The sequence below is a fragment of the Cyanistes caeruleus genome, chromosome 25, assembly GCF_971803275.1.
Source record: "Cyanistes caeruleus chromosome 25, bCyaCae1.hap1.1, whole genome shotgun sequence".
Lineage (NCBI taxonomy): Eukaryota > Metazoa > Chordata > Aves > Passeriformes > Paridae > Cyanistes > Cyanistes caeruleus.
In genome coordinates, this window is record NC_141725.1 from 45,495 (window position 1) to 61,198 (window position 15,704).

The following is a 15,704-nucleotide window of genomic DNA, read 5'->3' on the forward strand; positions in this document are numbered from 1 at the left end:
AATCCAAGCGATGGGGAGCTTTGGGGACTGCTGGGGGAATCAGGGAGCAGGTGGCAACAATGTGACAGGGGTAGGCTTGGAGCAGGGTGAATGAAGAGCGTGCTGGCACAAGGAGCCAAGGGTTGTGTTGTGGCCGTTGCTGGATGCTGGAAGTTCTAGCTGGAGCGTGCACTGTGACATCACCGCCAGGAGTTCAGGCCCAGGCTGAAGTGGACAACGGAGACCGTAGAATGAATGATGGAATCCCTGGGTGCTTGGGCTTAGAAGGGACCCTAAAGACCATCTTGTTCCAAGCGGAGCGATCTTCCCCTAGAATAGGTTGCTCAGAGCCCCGCTCCCAGCTGGCCTTGGATGTTGCCAAGGATGGAGCATCCCCAGCCTCTGTGCACAGCCTGGGCCAGTGCCCCAGCAGCCGGAGTGGAAAAGAGCAGCTTCATTAGATCCAACTTCAAGCTCACTCCTGCATTCGAAAGGCTTCTCCTCTCTGTGCCCATCTTTCCTAGAGCTGCAGGGAGGCCTCGCCAGCCCCCTTCTCTTTCCAGGCTGAGCATCCCCAGCCCCACACGGACAGCAGTCCGATGCGTGGCAGTCAAGGCTAAAGGGTAGCAAATGGCTACATCAGGAAGTGAGAGATGGAAGCTTTTGCAGATGGAAGCTTTACCTCTAAATGTAGAAAAGAAAGCAAAGTGGAGGGGGAAATGGTGGGACTGTGGATCTGTTCTAACTGGCGAGGATTTTCTTTTCTTCTTTTCTGTCGTGCTAACCCAAGTTTTGTTGTTTGAAAGGAAGTTTAGCAAAATATCCATCGTCTTCTCCATTGCTGAAACACTGAACAACACCTGGGCAGGCTGAGGATGCAGAGCAAAACCTGCAAATATCTACTGCTGATCGTGATCCTGGGGAATGCAGCTAAAGCCAGCCAAAAGCAATTTCTGGAAAGTCAAGCCTGCTTTACGTTTTCTGGAGTTTGGTTGTGCCAACTTCACCAGTCATTTCTAAAAAAGGAAAAGAAACTCCAAGCAAAAGAGAGAAAAACACAAAGAAACCAACCCAAAGAAACCAATCAAACAAACAGATAAAACACCCCCAATCAAACCAAAGGCAATGAGAAGTTAGGACTAGTTGTAAGGATATCACAGCAGGCGAATGGCTGCTTCCTACTTGGATCACCATCCAAAGCCACCTAGAACAACTTCTCCAAAACATATCCAACAGGAGAAATGGAAAAAGTGATCCATGGCAGCTCTGCATTGTGGTGAAGGATGAGCATGCAGTGGTACAGATTGCCCACCCTCCAGGCTGCTGTTTGCTCTGCTGAAAGACTCTTGCAGGACTGTGGCCCCTCTCCATGCAATGGAAATCATTGCCACAGCTCTCAGTTGAGGCACTGGCATTTCCAGAGCCAGATTCAGGCACAATCCTACTGCCTGCTGAGCATCTGGGAAAGCTGCTGAGCATCTTCAGGCCTAGAAGCACAAAAGAGCTCAGGCTCTCCCCGAACTGGGTTTTCAGGGCAGCTTTCCATATCTCTGCAAGATTTCTTCATCCCTCAACACGTCTGACTTCATTATGTCCAACGATGCATTTGGGTTTCTTCCGTCCTCTTGTGTGCCCGTGAGTAACCTTCCACGTGGATGAAGGAGATTGTGTACAGGACAATTGATTGCGGCATTGCCATTTGGCTTCACTGTCACTCAGTTGAACACGGTCCTTATCTAAGAAGGACTTCCAAGAAATGGCTAGGAGTTTTGGCTGTGAGAGGAGCAGAAAGCACATTTTCTACAGCAAATTGCTAGCTGATGCACTTTCCTCCCTGCCAAAATAGTGATTGCCATTCATCTTCCTGGGAAGAATGTAAAGACCCATTCAGAGATGCCAGGTTCAGCTGGCCTGTGGCTTTGTGTGCCTCATTTCACATGTCCAATTTCAAGGGCCACTAAAAGAGGCTCATGTTTGCCTTGCTACCCACAAGTGCTGTAGGTATTTCCAGGAGAAGAGGGAAAACATCGCTGTCCTGTGGTGTGGTAGAAATGCCACCACAACTGTGATTGTGTGAGCAAAGCCAGCCAGTGCTTTTTGGGGCAGCAGCAGCAGCTGAGAGTGTGGCAGAGCGGTTTTGATACTCTTTTTAGAGTCCTGCAAACATTGTTTTCGAAACAACCCACAGCTTTGCAAATGTGCTCGAAGAAAATGCAAAGAGAACTGGGGTGTGAAAATCAAAGACTGTTTATCTGTAGAAGAAAAGGAACAAGAATGAACTACACCACATATTTACACTGTAAGAATATTGGTAACAACAACAACAACAACAACAACAACAAACTATAGAACCTATTTACCTGAGAACAGCTCTAACAAAACTCTATGAAACGTATTTACAGACAACTTAAACAAACTCTAAAACCTCTATCCTGAACACAACAACTGTAAAACGTATGTACAGCAGGGTGGCATCTGTGTCTGTGATGTCCCTAAGTCCTGGAAGGAAAAACAAGTAGCACGGTCAGTGCAGTCAGGCACGGAAGGGTGTTCCATGTGCTGCCGGGCTGGGACACTGGCCCAGTGGGACTCTGCTGCCAGAAGGGAGCCTGGCTGGGGGCTGTGGCCCAGGCACTGGAACAGGGCTTGTGTGGCCCACAGCAAGCCCAGGCCAGGCCAGGGATGGCCAGCAGAATCCAGTGCATGGGCTAGCGTGTCCCTGAGCAGGAAGTGCCCAGCCCGGCCCCAGGCTGGCAGCAGGGGCCCCACTCTGACTGTGGGGAGCACCTGCCTGTTCTGCTGCTGGCATCGGTCTTCATCCCAAGACCATGTCTTCCTCCTTGTCTTTTAGATCAATATCCATCTCTTCAATAGAATCTTTCGTTTCCACCTCCATCTCTTCCTCTGTCTCGTACATATCCACATCCATCTCTTCCTCTCCAGTATCCTCTCCGTCCACTTCCATGGCTTCTTCTCTATCAGTCTGTGTATCGACGTCCGTCTCCTCCTCTCCGTCTGTGCCAGCCTGCAGAGGTAGCAAAATTTCCCAGCCTGTCCCACAGAGCTCCAGCCCAGCCAGGCAGCTGCGGGGTGTCCGCCTCCGTGGAATAGTGCCATAGCTCTTTTGGAACAAATGCAGACATCCTGCAGGGATGGAGAGCAAAATCCAAGCGATGGGGAGCTTTGGGGACTGCTGGGGGAATCAGGGAGCAGGTGGCAACAATGTGACAGGGGTAGGCTTGGAGCAGGGTGAATGAAGAGCGTGCTGGCACAAGGAGCCAAGGGTTGTGTTGTGGCCGTTGCTGGATGCTGGAAGTTCTAGCTGGAGCGTGCACTGTGACATCACCGCCAGGAGTTCAGGCCCAGGCTGAAGTGGACAACGGAGACCGTAGAATGAATGATGGAATCCCTGGGTGCTTGGGCTTAGAAGGGACCCTAAAGACCATCTTGTTCCAAGCGGAGCGATCTTCCCCTAGAATAGGTTGCTCAGAGCCCCGCTCCCAGCTGGCCTTGGATGTTGCCAAGGATGGAGCATCCCCAGCCTCTGTGCACAGCCTGGGCCAGTGCCCCAGCAGCCGGAGTGGAAAAGAGCAGCTTCATTAGATCCAACTTCAAGCTCACTCCTGCATTCGAAAGGCTTCTCCTCTCTGTGCCCATCTTTCCTAGAGCTGCAGGGAGGCCTCGCCAGCCCCCTTCTCTTTCCAGGCTGAGCATCCCCAGCCCCACACGGACAGCAGTCCGATGCGTGGCAGTCAAGGCTAAAGGGTAGCAAATGGCTACATCAGGAAGTGAGAGATGGAAGCTTTTGCAGATGGAAGCTTTACCTCTAAATGTAGAAAAGAAAGCAAAGTGGAGGGGGAAATGGTGGGACTGTGGATCTGTTCTAACTGGCGAGGATTTTCTTTTCTTCTTTTCTGTCGTGCTAACCCAAGTTTTGTTGTTTGAAAGGAAGTTTAGCAAAATATCCATCGTCTTCTCCATTGCTGAAACACTGAACAACACCTGGGCAGGCTGAGGATGCAGAGCAAAACCTGCAAATATCTACTGCTGATCGTGATCCTGGGGAATGCAGCTAAAGCCAGCCAAAAGCAATTTCTGGAAAGTCAAGCCTGCTTTACGTTTTCTGGAGTTTGGTTGTGCCAACTTCACCAGTCATTTCTAAAAAAGGAAAAGAAACTCCAAGCAAAAGAGAGAAAAACACAAAGAAACCAACCCAAAGAAACCAATCAAACAAACAGATAAAACACCCCCAATCAAACCAAAGGCAATGAGAAGTTAGGACTAGTTGTAAGGATATCACAGCAGGCGAATGGCTGCTTCCTACTTGGATCACCATCCAAAGCCACCTAGAACAACTTCTCCAAAACATATCCAACAGGAGAAATGGAAAAAGTGATCCATGGCAGCTCTGCATTGTGGTGAAGGATGAGCATGCAGTGGTACAGATTGCCCACCCTCCAGGCTGCTGTTTGCTCTGCTGAAAGACTCTTGCAGGACTGTGGCCCCTCTCCATGCAATGGAAATCATTGCCACAGCTCTCAGTTGAGGCACTGGCATTTCCAGAGCCAGATTCAGGCACAATCCTACTGCCTGCTGAGCATCTGGGAAAGCTGCTGAGCATCTTCAGGCCTAGAAGCACAAAAGAGCTCAGGCTCTCCCCGAACTGGGTTTTCAGGGCAGCTTTCCATATCTCTGCAAGATTTCTTCATCCCTCAACACGTCTGACTTCATTATGTCCAACGATGCATTTGGGTTTCTTCCGTCCTCTTGTGTGCCCGTGAGTAACCTTCCACGTGGATGAAGGAGATTGTGTACAGGACAATTGATTGCGGCATTGCCATTTGGCTTCACTGTCACTCAGTTGAACACGGTCCTTATCTAAGAAGGACTTCCAAGAAATGGCTAGGAGTTTTGGCTGTGAGAGGAGCAGAAAGCACATTTTCTACAGCAAATTGCTAGCTGATGCACTTTCCTCCCTGCCAAAATAGTGATTGCCATTCATCTTCCTGGGAAGAATGTAAAGACCCATTCAGAGATGCCAGGTTCAGCTGGCCTGTGGCTTTGTGTGCCTCATTTCACATGTCCAATTTCAAGGGCCACTAAAAGAGGCTCATGTTTGCCTTGCTACCCACAAGTGCTGTAGGTATTTCCAGGAGAAGAGGGAAAACATCGCTGTCCTGTGGTGTGGTAGAAATGCCACCACAACTGTGATTGTGTGAGCAAAGCCAGCCAGTGCTTTTTGGGGCAGCAGCAGCAGCTGAGAGTGTGGCAGAGCGGTTTTGATACTCTTTTTAGAGTCCTGCAAACATTGTTTTCGAAACAACCCACAGCTTTGCAAATGTGCTCGAAGAAAATGCAAAGAGAACTGGGGTGTGAAAATCAAAGACTGTTTATCTGTAGAAGAAAAGGAACAAGAATGAACTACACCACATATTTACACTGTAAGAATATTGGTAACAACAACAACAACAACAACAACAACAAACTATAGAACCTATTTACCTGAGAACAGCTCTAACAAAACTCTATGAAACGTATTTACAGACAACTTAAACAAACTCTAAAACCTCTATCCTGAACACAACAACTGTAAAACGTATGTACAGCAGGGTGGCATCTGTGTCTGTGATGTCCCTAAGTCCTGGAAGGAAAAACAAGTAGCACGGTCAGTGCAGTCAGGCACGGAAGGGTGTTCCATGTGCTGCCGGGCTGGGACACTGGCCCAGTGGGACTCTGCTGCCAGAAGGGAGCCTGGCTGGGGGCTGTGGCCCAGGCACTGGAACAGGGCTTGTGTGGCCCACAGCAAGCCCAGGCCAGGCCAGGGATGGCCAGCAGAATCCAGTGCATGGGCTAGCGTGTCCCTGAGCAGGAAGTGCCCAGCCCGGCCCCAGGCTGGCAGCAGGGGCCCCACTCTGACTGTGGGGAGCACCTGCCTGTTCTGCTGCTGGCATCGGTCTTCATCCCAAGACCATGTCTTCCTCCTTGTCTTTTAGATCAATATCCATCTCTTCAATAGAATCTTTCGTTTCCACCTCCATCTCTTCCTCTGTCTCGTACATATCCACATCCATCTCTTCCTCTCCAGTATCCTCTCCGTCCACTTCCATGGCTTCTTCTCTATCAGTCTGTGTATCGACGTCCGTCTCCTCCTCTCCGTCTGTGCCAGCCTGCAGAGGTAGCAAAATTTCCCAGCCTGTCCCACAGAGCTCCAGCCCAGCCAGGCAGCTGCGGGGTGTCCGCCTCCGTGGAATAGTGCCATAGCTCTTTTGGAACAAATGCAGACATCCTGCAGGGATGGAGAGCAAAATCCAAGCGATGGGGAGCTTTGGGGACTGCTGGGGGAATCAGGGAGCAGGTGGCAACAATGTGACAGGGGTAGGCTTGGAGCAGGGTGAATGAAGAGCGTGCTGGCACAAGGAGCCAAGGGTTGTGTTGTGGCCGTTGCTGGATGCTGGAAGTTCTAGCTGGAGCGTGCACTGTGACATCACCGCCAGGAGTTCAGGCCCAGGCTGAAGTGGACAACGGAGACCGTAGAATGAATGATGGAATCCCTGGGTGCTTGGGCTTAGAAGGGACCCTAAAGACCATCTTGTTCCAAGCGGAGCGATCTTCCCCTAGAATAGGTTGCTCAGAGCCCCGCTCCCAGCTGGCCTTGGGTGTTGCCAAGGATGGAGCATCCCCAGCCTCTGTGCACAGCCTGGGCCAGTGCCCCAGCAGCCGGAGTGGAAAAGAGCAGCTTCATTAGATCCAACTTCAAGCTCACTCCTGCATTCGAAAGGCTTCTCCTCTCTGTGCCCATCTTTCCTAGAGCTGCAGGGAGGCCTCGCCAGCCCCCTTCTCTTTCCAGGCTGAGCATCCCCAGCCCCACACGGACAGCAGTCCGATGCGTGGCAGTCAAGGCTAAAGGGTAGCAAATGGCTACATCAGGAAGTGAGAGATGGAAGCTTTTGCAGATGGAAGCTTTACCTCTAAATGTAGAAAAGAAAGCAAAGTGGAGGGGGAAATGGTGGGACTGTGGATCTGTTCTAACTGGCGAGGATTTTCTTTTCTTCTTTTCTGTCGTGCTAACCCAAGTTTTGTTGTTTGAAAGGAAGTTTAGCAAAATATCCATCGTCTTCTCCATTGCTGAAACACTGAACAACACCTGGGCAGGCTGAGGATGCAGAGCAAAACCTGCAAATATCTACTGCTGATCGTGATCCTGGGGAATGCAGCTAAAGCCAGCCAAAAGCAATTTCTGGAAAGTCAAGCCTGCTTTACGTTTTCTGGAGTTTGGTTGTGCCAACTTCACCAGTCATTTCTAAAAAAGGAAAAGAAACTCCAAGCAAAAGAGAGAAAAACACAAAGAAACCAACCCAAAGAAACCAATCAAACAAACAGATAAAACACCCCCAATCAAACCAAAGGCAATGAGAAGTTAGGACTAGTTGTAAGGATATCACAGCAGGCGAATGGCTGCTTCCTACTTGGATCACCATCCAAAGCCACCTAGAACAACTTCTCCAAAACATATCCAACAGGAGAAATGGAAAAAGTGATCCATGGCAGCTCTGCATTGTGGTGAAGGATGAGCATGCAGTGGTACAGATTGCCCACCCTCCAGGCTGCTGTTTGCTCTGCTGAAAGACTCTTGCAGGACTGTGGCCCCTCTCCATGCAATGGAAATCATTGCCACAGCTCTCAGTTGAGGCACTGGCATTTCCAGAGCCAGATTCAGGCACAATCCTACTGCCTGCTGAGCATCTGGGAAAGCTGCTGAGCATCTTCAGGCCTAGAAGCACAAAAGAGCTCAGGCTCTCCCCGAACTGGGTTTTCAGGGCAGCTTTCCATATCTCTGCAAGATTTCTTCATCCCTCAACACGTCTGACTTCATTATGTCCAACGATGCATTTGGGTTTCTTCCGTCCTCTTGTGTGCCCGTGAGTAACCTTCCACGTGGATGAAGGAGATTGTGTACAGGACAATTGATTGTGGCATTGCCATTTGGCTTCACTGTCACTCAGTTGAACACGGTCCTTATCTAAGAAGGACTTCCAAGAAATGGCTAGGAGTTTTGGCTGTGAGAGGAGCAGAAAGCACATTTTCTACAGCAAATTGCTAGCTGATGCACTTTCCTCCCTGCCAAAATAGTGATTGCCATTCATCTTCCTGGGAAGAATGTAAAGACCCATTCAGAGATGCCAGGTTCAGCTGGCCTGTGGCTTTGTGTGCCTCATTTCACATGTCCAATTTCAAGGGCCACTAAAAGAGGCTCATGTTTGCCTTGCTACCCACAAGTGCTGTAGGTATTTCCAGGAGAAGAGGGAAAACATCGCTGTCCTGTGGTGTGGTAGAAATGCCACCACAACTGTGATTGTGTGAGCAAAGCCAGCCAGTGCTTTTTGGGGCAGCAGCAGCAGCTGAGAGTGTGGCAGAGCGGTTTTGATACTCTTTTTAGAGTCCTGCAAACATTGTTTTCGAAACAACCCACAGCTTTGCAAATGTGCTCGAAGAAAATGCAAAGAGAACTGGGGTGTGAAAATCAAAGACTGTTTATCTGTAGAAGAAAAGGAACAAGAATGAACTACACCACATATTTACACTGTAAGAATATTGGTAACAACAACAACAACAACAACAACAACAAACTATAGAACCTATTTACCTGAGAACAGCTCTAACAAAACTCTATGAAACGTATTTACAGACAACTTAAACAAACTCTAAAACCTCTATCCTGAACACAACAACTGTAAAACGTATGTACAGCAGGGTGGCATCTGTGTCTGTGATGTCCCTAAGTCCTGGAAGGAAAAACAAGTAGCACGGTCAGTGCAGTCAGGCACGGAAGGGTGTTCCATGTGCTGCCGGGCTGGGACACTGGCCCAGTGGGACTCTGCTGCCAGAAGGGAGCCTGGCTGGGGGCTGTGGCCCAGGCACTGGAACAGGGCTTGTGTGGCCCACAGCAAGCCCAGGCCAGGCCAGGGATGGCCAGCAGAATCCAGTGCATGGGCTAGCGTGTCCCTGAGCAGGAAGTGCCCAGCCCGGCCCCAGGCTGGCAGCAGGGGCCCCACTCTGCCTGTGGGGAGCACCTGCCTGTTCTGCTGCTGGCATCGGTCTTCATCCCAAGACCATGTCTTCCTCCTTGTCTTTTAGATCAATATCCATCTCTTCAATAGAATCTTTCGTTTCCACCTCCATCTCTTCCTCTGTCTCGTACATATCCACATCCATCTCTTCCTCTCCAGTATCCTCTCCGTCCACTTCCATGGCTTCTTCTCTATCAGTCTGTGTATCGACGTCCGTCCCCTCCTCTCGGTCTGTGCCAGCCTGCAGAGGTAGCAAAATTTCCCACACTGTGCCACAGAGCTCCAGCCCAGCCAGGCAGCTGCGGGGTGTCCGCCTCCGTGGAATAGTGCCATAGCTCTTTTGGAACAAATGCAGACATCCTGCAGGGATGGAGAGCAAAATCCAAGCGATGGGGAGCTTTGGGGACTGCTGGGGGAATCAGGGAGCAGGTGGCAACAATGTGACAGGGGTAGGCTTGGAGCAGGGTGAATGAAGAGCGTGCTGGCACAAGGAGCCAAGGGTTGTGTTGTGGCCGTTGCTGGATGCTGGAAGTTCTAGCTGGAGCGTGCACTGTGACATCACCGCCAGGAGTTCAGGCCCAGGCTGAAGTGGACAACGGAGACCGTAGAATGAATGATGGAATCCCTGGGTGCTTGGGCTTGGAAGGGACCCTAAAGACCATCTTGTTCCAAGCGGAGCGATCTTCGCCCAGAATAGGTTGCTCAGAGCCCCGCTCCCAGCTGGCCTTGGATGTTGCCAAGGATGGAGCATCCCCAGCCTCTGTGCACAGCCTGGGCCAGTGGCCCAGCAGCCGGAGTGGAAAAGAGCAGCTTCATTAGATCCAACTTCAAGCTCACTCCTGCAGTTGAAAGGCTTCTCCTGTCTGTGCCCATCTTTCCTAGAGCTGCAGGGAGGCCTCGCCAGCCCCCTTCTCTTTCCAGGCTGAGCATCCCCAGCCCCACACGGACAGCAGTCCGATGCGTGGCAGTCAAGGCTAAAGGGTAGCAAATGGCTACATCAGGAAGTGAGAGATGGAAGCTTTTGGAGATGGAAGCTTTACCTCTAAATGTAGAAAAGAAAGCAAAGTGGAGGGGGAAATGGTGGGACTCTGGCTCTGTTCTAACTGGCGAAGATTTTCTTTTCTTCTTTTCTGTCGTGCTAACCCAAGTTTTGTTGTTTGAAAGGAGGTTTAGCAAAATATCCATCGTCTTCTCCACTGCTGAAACACTGAACAACACCTGGGCAGGCTGAGGATGCAGAGCAAAACCTGCAAATATCTACTGCTGATCGTGATCCTGGGGAATGCAGCTAAAGCCAGCCAAAAGCAATTTCTGGAAAGTCAAGCCTGCTTTACGTTTTCTGGAGTTTGGTTGTGCCAACTTCACCAGTCATTTCTAAAAAAGGAAAAGAAACTCCAAGCAAAAGAGAGAAAAACACAAAGAAACCAACCCAAAGAAACCAATCAAACAAACAGATAAAACACCCCCAATCAAACCAAAGGCAATGAGAAGTTAGGACTAGTTGTTCGATATCACAGCAGGCGAATGGCTGCTTCCTACTTGGATCACCATCCAAAGCCACCTAGAACAACTTCTCCAAAACATATCCAACAGGAGAAATGGAAAAAGTGATCCATGGCAGCTCTGCATTGTGGTGAAGGATGAGCATGCAGTGGTCCAGATGCAGCACTGCCCACCCTCCAGGCTGCTGTTTGCTCTGCTGAAAGACTCTTGCAGGACTGTGGCCCCTCTCCATGCAATGGAAATCATTGCCACAGCTCTCAGTTGAGGCACTGGCATTTCCAGAGCCAGATTCAGGCACAATCCTACTGCCTGCTGAGCATCTGGGAAAGCTGCTGAGCATCTTCAGGCCTAGAAGCACAAAAGAGCTCAGGCTCTCCCCGAACTGGGTTTTCAGGGCAGCTTTCCATATCTCTGCAAGATTTCTTCATCCCTCAACACGTCTGACTTTATTATGTCCAACGATGCATTTGGGTTTCTTCCGTCCTCTTGTGTGCCCGTGAGTAACCTTCCACGTGGATGAAGGAGATTGTGTACAGGACAATTGATTGCGGCATTGCCATTTGGCTTCACTGTCACTCAGTTGAACACGGTCCTTATCTAAGAAGGACTTCCAAGAAATGGCTAGGAGTTTTGGCTGTGAGAGGAGCAGAAAGCACATTTTCTACAGCAAATTGCTAGCTGATGCACTTTCCTCCCTGCCAAAATAGTGATTGCCATTCATCTTCCTGGGAAGAATGTAAAGACCCATTCAGAGATGCCAGGTTCAGCTGGCCTGTGGCTTTGTGTGCCTCATTTCACATGTCCAATTTCAAGGGCCACTAAAAGAGGCTCATGTTTGCCTTGCTACCCACAAGTGCTGTAGGTATTTCCAGGAGAAGAGGGAAATCATCGCTGTCCTGTGGTGTGGTAGAAATGCCACCACAACTGTGATTGTGTGAGCAAAGCCAGCCAGTGCTTTTTGGGGCAGCAGCAGCAGCTGAGAGTGTGGCAGAGCGGTTGTGATACTCTTTTTAGAGTCCTGCAAACATTGTTCCCGAAACAACCCACAGCTTTGCAAATGTGCCCGAAGAAAATGCAAAGAGAACTGGGGTGTGAAAATCAAAGACTGTTTATCTGTAGAAGAAAAGGAACAAGAATGAACTACACCACATATTTACACTGTAAGAATATTGGTAACAACAACAACAACAACAACAACAACAACAACAAACTATAGAACCTATTTACCTGAGAACAGCTCTAACAAAACTCTATGAAACGTATTTACAGACAACTTAAACAAACTCTAAAACCTCTATCCTGAACACAACAACTGTAAAACGTATGTACAGCAGGGTGGCATCTGTGTCTGTGATGTCCCTAAGTCCTGCAAGAAAAACAAGTAGCACGGTCAGTGCAGTCAGGCACGGAAGGGTGTTCCATGTGCTGCCGGGCTGGGACACTGGCCCAGTGGGACTCTGCTGCCAGAAGGGAGCCTGGCTGGGGGCTGTGGCCCAGGCACTGGAACAGGGCTTGTGTGGCCCACAGCAAGCCCAGGCCAGGCCAGGGATGGCCAGCAGAATCCAGTGCATGGGCTAGCGTGTCCCTGAGCAGGAAGTGCCCAGCCCGGCCCCAGGCTGGCAGCAGGGGCCCCACTCTGCCTGTGGGGAGCACCTGCCTGTTCTGCTGCTGGCATCGGTCTTCATCCCAAGACCATGTCTTCCTCCTTGTCTTTTAGATCAATATCCATCTCTTCAATAGAATCTTTCGTTTCCACCTCCATCTCTTCCTCTGTCTCGTACATATCCACATCCATCTCTTCCTCTCCAGTATCCTCTCCGTCCACTTCCATGGCTTCTTCTCTATCAGTCTGTGTATCGACGTCCGTCTCCTCCTCTCCGTCTGTGCCAGCCTGCAGAGGTAGCAAAATTTCCCACCCTGTCCCACAGAGCTCCAGCCCAGCCAGGCAGCTGCGGGGTGTCCGCCTCCGTGGAATAGTGCCATAGCTCTTTTGGAACAAATGCAGACATCCTGCAGGGATGGAGAGCAAAATCCAAGCGATGGGGAGCTTTGGGGACTGCTGGGGGAATCAGGGAGCAGGTGGCAACAATGTGACAGGGGTAGGCTTGGAGCAGGGTGAATGAAGAGCGTGCTGGCACAAGGAGCCAAGGGTTGTGTTGTGGCCGTTGCTGGATGCTGGAAGTTCTAGCTGGAGCGTGCACTGTGACATCACCACCAGGAGTTCAGGCCCAGGCTGAAGTGGACAACGGAGACCGTAGAATGAATGATGGAATCCCTGGGTGCTTGGGCTTGGAAGGGACCCTAAAGACCATCTTGTTCCAAGCGGAGCGATCTTCGCCCAGAATAGGTTGCTCAGAGCCCCGCTCCCAGCTGGCCTTGGATGTTGCCAAGGATGGAGCATCCCCAGCCTCTGTGCACAGCCTGGGCCAGTGCCCCAGCAGCCGGAGTGGAAAAGAGCAGCTTCATTAGATCCAACTTCAAGCTCACTCCTGCAGTTGAAAGGCTTCTCCTCTCTGTGCCCATCTTTCCTAGAGCTGCAGGGAGGCCTCGCCAGCCCCCTTCTCTTTCCAGGCTGAGCATCCCCAGCCCCACACGGACAGCAGTCCGATGCGTGGCAGTCAAGGCTAAAGGGTAGCAAATGGCTACATCAGGAAGTGAGAGATGGAAGCTTTTGGAGATGGAAGCTTTACCTCTAAATGTAGAAAAGAAAGAGAAGTGGAGGGGGAAAAGGTGGGACTCTGGCTCTGTTCTAACTGGCGAAGATTTTCTTCTCTTCTTTTCTGTCGTGCTAACCCAAGTTTTGTTGTTTGAAAGGAGGTTTAGCAAAATATCCATCGTCTTCTCCACTGCTGAAACACTGAACAACATCTGGGCAGGCTGAGGATGCAGAGCAAAACCTGCAAATATCTACTGCTGATCGTGATCCTGGGGAATGCAGCTAAAGCCAGCCAAAAGCAATTTCTGGAAAGTCAAGCCTGCTTTACGTTTTCTGGAGTTTGGTTGTGCCAACTTCACCAGTCATTTCTAAAAAAGGAAAAGAAACTCCAAGCAAAAGAGAGAAAAACACAAAGAAACCAACCCAAAGAAACCAATCAAACAAACAGATAAAACACCCCCAATCAAACCAAAGGCAATGAGAAGTTAGGACTAGTTGTAAGGATATCACAGCAGGCGAATGGCTGCTTCCTACTTGGATCACCATCCAAAGCCACCTAGAACAACTTCTCCAAAACATATCCAACAGGAGAAATGGAAAAAGTGATCCATGGCAGCTCTGCATTGTGGTGAAGGATGAGCATGCAGTGGTCCAGATGCAGCACTGCCCACCCTCCAGGCTGCTGTTTGCTCTGCTGAAAGACTCTTGCAGGACTGTGGCCCCTCTCCATGCAATGGAAATCATTGCCACAGCTCTCAGTTGAGGCACTGGCATTTCCAGAGCCAGATTCAGGCACAATCCTACTGCCTGCTGAGCATCTGGGAAAGCTGCTGAGCATCTTCAGGCCTAGAAGCACAAAAGAGCTCAGGCTCTCCCCGAACTGGGTTTTCAGGGCAGCTTTCCATATCTCTGCAAGATTTCTTCATCCCTCAACACGTCTGACTTTATTATGTCCAACGATGCATTTGGGTTTCTTCCGTCCTCTTGTGTGCCCGTGAGTAACCTTCCACGTGGATGAAGGAGATTGTGTACAGGACAATTGATTGCGGCATTGCCATTTGGCTTCACTGTCACTCAGTTGAACACGGTCCTTATCTAAGAAGGACTTCCAAGAAATGGCTAGGAGTTTTGGCTGTGAGAGGAGCAGAAAGCACATTTTCTACAGCAAATTGCTAGCTGATGCACTTTCCTCCCTGCCAAAATAGTGATTGCCATTCATCTTCCTGGGAAGAATGTAAAGACCCATTCAGAGATGCCAGGTTCAGCTGGCCTGTGGCTTTGTGTGCCTCATTTCACATGTCCAATTTCAAGGGCCACTAAAAGAGGCTCATGTTTGCCTTGCTACCCACAAGTGCTGTAGGTATTTCCAGGAGAAGAGGGAAATCATCGCTGTCCTGTGGTGTGGTAGAAATGCCACCACAACTGTGATTGTGTGAGCAAAGCCAGCCAGTGCTTTTTGGGGCAGCAGCAGCAGCTGAGAGTGTGGCAGAGCGGTTGTGATACTCTTTTTAGAGTCCTGCAAACATTGTTCCCGAAACAACCCACAGCTTTGCAAATGTGCCCGAAGAAAATGCAAAGAGAACTGGGGTGTGAAAATCAAAGACTGTTTATCTGTAGAAGAAAAGGAACAAGAATGAACTACACCACATATTTACACTGTAAGAATATTGGTAACAACAACAACAACAACAACAACAACAACAACAAACTATAGAACCTATTTACCTGAGAACAGCTCTAACAAAACTCTATGAAACGTATTTACAGACAACTTAAACAAACTCTAAAACCTCTATCCTGAACACAACAACTGTAAAACGTATGTACAGCAGGGTGGCATCTGTGTCTGTGATGTCCCTAAGTCCTGCAAGAAAAACAAGTAGCACGGTCAGTGCAGTCAGGCACGGAAGGGTGTTCCATGTGCTGCCGGGCTGGGACACTGGCCCAGTGGGACTCTGCTGCCAGAAGGGAACCTGGCTGGGGGCTGTGGCCCAGGCACTGGAACAGGGCTTGTGTGGCCCACAGCAAGCCCAGGCCAGGCCAGGGATGGCCAGCAGAATCCAGTGCATGGGCTAGCGTGTCCCTGAGCAGGAAGTGCCCAGCCCGGCCCCAGGCTGGCAGCAGGGGCCCCACTCTGCCTGTGGGGAGCACCTGCCTGTTCTGCTGCTGGCATCGGTCTTCATCCCAAGACCATGTCTTCCTCCTTGTCTTTTAGATCAATATCCATCTCTTCAATAGAATCTTTCGTTTCCACCTCCATCTCTTCCTCTGTCTCGTACATATCCACATCCATCTCTTCCTCTCCAGTATCCTCTCCGTCCACTTCCATGGCTTCTTCTCTATCAGTCTGTGTATCGACGTCCGTCTCCTCCTCTCGGTCTGTGCCAGCCTGCAGAGGTAGCAAAATTTCCCACCCTGTCCCACAGAGCTCCAGCCCAGCCAGGCAGCTGCGGGGTGTCCGCCTCCGTGGAATAGTACCATACCTCTTTTGGAACAAA

The 15,704-nt window shown here is 50.2% G+C and overlaps 1 long non-coding RNA gene across 1 annotated transcript; it reads right to left on the minus strand.

The window, feature by feature from the left end:
- Nucleotides 1-8,492: 8,492 nt before the first annotated feature.
- LOC147649299 (uncharacterized) lies at nucleotides 8,493-13,240 on the minus strand. Its single transcript, XR_015279183.1, has 3 exons — nucleotides 12,208-13,240; nucleotides 9,055-11,916; nucleotides 8,493-8,762 (listed from the first exon to the last, which is right to left on the minus strand). It is a non-coding gene; the product is annotated as an uncharacterized LOC147649299 (long non-coding RNA).
- Between the last annotated feature and the right edge of the window lie 2,464 nt (nucleotides 13,241-15,704).